Source organism: Phaethon aethereus (genome assembly GCF_964289735.1).
Source record: "Phaethon aethereus genome assembly, chromosome: 2".
In the NCBI taxonomy this organism is placed as follows: domain Eukaryota; kingdom Metazoa; phylum Chordata; class Aves; order Phaethontiformes; family Phaethontidae; genus Phaethon; species Phaethon aethereus.
Genome location: NC_138582.1, coordinates 118,549,433 through 118,555,432, shown reverse-complemented (window position 1 = coordinate 118,555,432; position 6,000 = coordinate 118,549,433).

Here is a 6,000-nt window from a genome sequence, read left to right as displayed (position 1 = left end):
TGCATACCCCTTGGTCAGCAAAGTGAGCCAGGTTCTTCCATGGTGTAGCTCAAATGATCTCTGCCTCATTTAGTCTAAAGACAGCTTTCATGACTTGACCTTTTTCTCGCAAAACCTGTAGCGTATGACTGCAAATGGTTCTAGTCAGGCCTGCTTGCCACCAAATACTGTGCCTACAGCCCTTCCTCCAACAGCCAGTTGACTCTTTTACCACTCTGTAGCCCTAAATGCTACTACAGGCCTTTTTGCTTTACTTGAAGACCTGCATCACATTTCCTTCAAAACAGTAGGCACCATTAAACTTCTGTTCTTCATTATTCTAGAAATAGATTTGCCTTGTCCAAGCTTGGAGTCCAGAAGCAGTCAGTATCAAAAGTAATACTGTAGCCATAGATGAAGCTGTCAGCTTCTCTTTTCAGCATCAGATTGTCTTTCCTCCTCTGTAAAAGTGTTTCAAATTTTGAAGTGTAGCTTTTGTAAGTTTTCCTGAATTTGTTTTTTCCCACTGTGAAGACACTGGTTATTAAATCATGATACTGAAGTTCTGTAATAAAGTGGATGGGCAGCAGCGCATGTGAACTCACATCACTGCACAGTTTCATGATGTCAATGATGTGATGACAGCCTTTCCTGGCAGTCTGGCTCAGTTGCTTTGCTGAGACGTAGCCACGTCTCGCTACTTCGTTACTCCCATACAGAAACCTGGTCAACATTGAAAAAGCCTCCCCATTTCACCAGACCAATTTTAAAAGGCATTTTATATGATTTTTACAAATAAAGATAAGTGAAAGAATGACAGAGATGAGAGTACTGAAATGTTACATCGTGTTGTGTGAGCGTGTTACTGTCTTTCAGTGGCATTGGGTCTACAGCTAGTTGCACATCCCATGCTGTGCATGGAAGAGGTGGCTTTCTGACACAGTTTGGAAGAAACATCACTTGGGGCTGGAGTCATGAAGGGTCTGTTGAAGTCTTACACCGGGTGCGGCTCCCCCTGCTCTGTCAGAAGGCCTGGCTGCTCCCGAGGAAATCGCACCCCCTCCCTTTCTCTAGGATATGGTCTCAGGCATCATCGCAGCCACTTGGCTGTGATGCGTTTCTTGGCACCATCCAAATGGCAACTCCAACTGTCCCACTTTAACACTTCGATCCATCCCCCCTTCTCCCCAGCTGCTTAATTTCAGAGCTTCTTGTCCCTTCTCACATTATAAAGTGTGCTTGCTTATCTCCAGGGAGTCCTGTCATCTCCTTGTGGTTCAGCTCCCTCACATATAAGGATAACATTTAAGGATTGTGGGTTCTATTTAATGGGAATACTTTAAAAGTCATTAGCTGATGCGCCTTGCAAGATTGCTAAATATCATTGCATTACATTCCCTTGCTAGCTTGTTTGGAAAACTCAGCCTGAAATCAAACCTCTCCACAGGCTTCCAACTCACCACTGTTCTCCCTCACCCGGTGCCTCCCAGATACGGAACCACAGAAGGGGTATCAGCAGCGTGAAACACAACACTCGAGCTTTGCTGGGCAGGTCTCACTTCAGTACTGCATGAATTTCACATTTGTTACAGGTGCTCTGCAGGACTACTGCAACTCTGAAGTCCTTTTTTCAGCACTCGAGTGCCAGGCTTGTGAAGCTGGACGCCCTGCAAGCAGTTTCAGGAGCAGCTCGAGCACCAAGGGGCTCGGTGATGCTCCGGTCTGCCTGGTGGGGAGGGAAAGCTGGAAATCATTGACGCTGGAAACCAGGGTGGAAGTCTGAGCACACACGAGTCAGGGTGGAAGTTGAGAGGCACTGCCTACACCAAGAGAAAAGCAAAAGGAAACAGCTGGAATGACTGTTTTTTTTAAGGAAGTGATATCTCAGTATCATGATTTAAAAGTGTCTTAATAATTTTCATAATATATTAGCACCAAATTAAGAAGTTCTTTGAGTTCTTTTCAGTATGCAGTTTAAAATGAGATTGTGTATCTACGGTACAGAGGGGAGAATCTATTTTGGCTTTGCTGAACCATTATGGACTTTTCACAACTGAAAGTCTATGTTAGATTAAATCCAGAAAATCTGGACATTGAATTTGAAACGCGTTCATTTACATTGATTCAATAATAAAAAGATGCCATCAGGATTACCTTTCAAGGCACAGCCATACCCTTCCCATTAAAGTTGTCTAAATTAATTTCTTATGGTGCTGCTGAAATATTTTGTATCTTCCCCAATCACGTAGTGCCTCTGAGGCACTTTAAGCCCCTTTTCCTGAAGTGTCTGTGGACACGCAGGGCAAAGTACAGCTCTTTAGATAACGAAGAAACCAAGGTGGAAGTTACAACTACGCTGGCCGCTGTACGAAGCAGGGAAGAACACGGATGGAGACCGCACAGCCAGGGCTCGCGCAAGCGAGCAGGATCAGGTTGGATAGGCATGGTTTTGAAGAGAAAGAAATTCCTAAGAAAACTTGGCAGGAGAAACGCAGCCGGTGACACAGGAGTGGCTGGCTCCAGGCCGCGATACTCCTCTCGTGCCGCAGGGTGAGAGCGGGGTGGACGCCTCCCCAGAGGGGCTTTCTCCGCTGGCCTGCGCGATGCTGTGGGGCTCTGGAGGAGAAACAGAGGGCACACGCCAACACCAGCCCCCCTGCACAGCTGCTCTAAGGCAGCAGCAGTTAAACCGCAACTTTTGCTTATTTTTCCTGCTTGGATTTTGTCCTGGTCTCTAGCACTCATCCTTCAGGCTGTGTTTATTTAATTCCAGTGCTTCACCTTCCTTTTTATCTCAAGAATAAGTTCTCTACCACATCATCCATCTCTGAGCCTAGAAAGTCAATTCACTCCCATCCACCAAAAAAATCCGTATGTTATCTGTGAGTCAGCCTCTTCTCCTTCCTCGCCCCTTGCAATATTTCAAAAGCTGAGGTCTCCTCTATTGTTGATCTTCACCTACCCCTTTCAGAAAATAAGCTTTTCCAGGTTTGGGCAAGATTTTTCTTGGACACACAGGACCATAGGGAAAAGCCTCCAGCTGTGATTCACTTCTCCATCTGCTCTCTCATCTCCATCCTTCCTCCTTTCCCAGCCCCTCTCTGCCCCACACTCCTCCAGCTCCCGGCAACCTTGCTCAGATGTTTCTCTCCTTAGGGCCCTCCATGTTGCAGCTGTGTCCCAGACGCGCGTCACTTCGGGGAGCCCCCGTGCCATTCCTGCCTCTCTGTTGGCACGCTCCCGCTACCCCCCTGCTCCCCGTGCATTCGCAACCCCTCACACATCCCCTCCGCCCTCCCGACTCTCTGAGGTTCCTTCACGGGTCCTCAACTGTCCCAAGAGCAACAGAAATATTTTTCCTTCTCTTTCGAAGGGAGTAACGTGGTTAAGCGTAGCTCTGCTCACACCTTCCCGACTCGGAGCCCTGCCTGTTACTTCACTACCTTCCTGCTGCAGGCAGAAAGGAGCAACAGCGGGTCCCCACTCCGGCGGGGCAGGCTTATTTCTAAGCGTAAAGCAAAGCATGGCACTACAAGCGGACATACGACTCTGTCCCAGGGTGACAGACAGGGAGAAGCATGGTGTCTATCAGCTGACCAGTATTGCCGCCCTTCAGGTCTCCACATACGCCTCCACACATCCCACCAGGCGCGGAGCAGAAGGCAGTGAGGAAACCTAGCACAAGCGCTTCTCCTCCAGTGCCTTCCTGACCCAAGGGAGCAGCTGGGTGGATGAGGGCAAGATGAGAAGTTCCTTTAAAGCAGCTGGGGAAACCTCATGTGCAAAGGGGAAGAGTAGCACGACCACAAAATTACTAGGAAAATGAATAGTAGTCCTGCAGTTGAAAGAATCACGTTAAGGTTCCCCCAAAAGAGAGTAAGTGAGAACCGAGGTGCCCAGCCAGGCACAAACTGTGAGTGATCTTCGTGGGAGCAGGCTGATAACCTCAAGCAATAAGAGAAGGAGGACGTTAAGTAACCACCTGGCTGCAAGGCAGCCCCTCTTGTCTACCAGCATGCCAGGGGATGAAGGAGGTCTGAAGGGATGGTCTGGAGAAGGAAGAGCTTCCTTGAAGGCCACTCCCTAAAAACTGGTGAGAAAGCGCTCCGAGAGCTCGGTGCTGGTGTTCCTTGTGTTATCTCTTCACACAAAGTTTGAGCAATATTGCAATTCAGGTCTGTGCACATTTCATTTTATTTTCTTTTTAAACAAGGCCTGTGCTTTTACACAGCTGATAAGAGACACCTTTGGACATCCCTCAGGCTGGGAACATCTCATCATGCAGGGTTATGAGACGGCCAGAAGGATGGGTCATCAAAGGGTCACCCAGCCACATACTTCCTAAGTGTACACGTAACCTGTGAGTACTCTGGAGTAACTTTGATTCTATGCAGGAGTTTTTTCACTTCCAGATATGGAGGTAAAAAATGACTTGACTTAAAATCCTGAAACACAAACCAACATATCATCACCTTCTGTTGTAACCTGATGAGAAAAGGGTCTGCTTGGATGTGCACACGTCTTTATGTTATATACTGTCCTATATACATGCGGCCTCTCGTAAGAGGCACATGATTGCAGACATATATTACTATATATATATTACTTATATCCAAAGCAGCAACCAGCAGCAGCCAACACGTTGCTGGGACCAGTGAAAGGTCTGTAGCAACACCTCCGTGAGGGTACCTGCCATTCCCTCGTACCATGTATGTTCTCAGTGCTGCCCAAAATTATAAGCTGTTAAACCTTATTATCTCCTGAAGTGTTTTAAGCAGGGAGGAGGCAACCCAACCCAAGCCGACGGGAGTGAGCAGAGGAGCCGGGCAGCAGCACAGGCCGGCATCAGCAGCCGAGGGCTCCATCTGCCATTGCGGTCACGTCCTGCTCTGCGGGACGTGGGACACGGCCCAGAACCGCTGAGTGGCGACAGCGGGAGCGGCGCAGCCTGTGGGCACGGAGCTTCAGTCACGCGCCCCGACCGGCAGATTCACAGAGAGTCGTTGCTGCACCTCTTCTGAGGATGAAAACAGCTGCTGCAGGCTCCGTTTCCCTGCTTCGGTCAGCCTGACCCCTCGCACGGGGGAGAACTTTGCTTTTTGCTTCGGAAAAACACATGAACACAAGCCGCCGAAGAAGTTTTTCCCATCTAGCAACTCTGTATGGAAGTGTGAAATCTGGAAAGTCAAAAGGCCAGGAAATGCCTGCATGGCTTTGCCTGGCTTCCTGCGGCTCAGGAAAAGCCGATAACCGAAATATGGGACATTTCCACCCATTTTCTGAGTGCTTGAATTTACGACCTGAAGTGCTCCCAGGGAACAAGCAGCTGCTGCCCCAGGAGTTCTGCTTCCCATCCAGCTCCTGCCCATGGCCAGCATGCTCCATGCTCCTCAAGACACCAGTTTTAAAACCAAAAATCAAACCATTCCCAAAAGAAGGCATTTAGATGTCTAGGAAAACCTTGAAATCCCCTGCGCTGACCCTTTTCTCTCCTTTTCTAGGAACACTGAGCACTGATTCCTGTGGGGGCTCAAGAGTGCCAAGTCCAAGGCTGGTTACCTTGTGTGATCAAGCTTCCACCCCTGCTGCACCAGGTTTCATTCAACCCGCTGCTGCCATGACCTGGTTCTTGGGAGTTCATTTCCAGGACAGTTACTTAGTTGTGTTTGCTCCTCACAGGTTTTTAGCAGCTCTCCAAAATACTCCCCTTGTACTGCAACTCCTTTTTTTAGACCATTTGCAGCACTGCTTGGTGCAACAAAACTGCAAAGCCGAGTGACCAAACGGATGTTTGCCAAATAAATCCTCCTAACAAGCCCACGGGATAAAGCAGAGGCTTTGCCCTGAAGCAAACAGGTCAGAGCAAACAGGAAAGGAGAATAATTTGGCTAAATAATGAGCCTTTGCCGCAGGGAGCGGAGAGGAGAGGTCAAACAGCCGACCTGCCCCCCTCAGCCTCGGGGTGCTGCTTGAAGCTTTTATTCCAGCAGGTGGTAAAAGGTAGAAACTCAACTTGAAAAC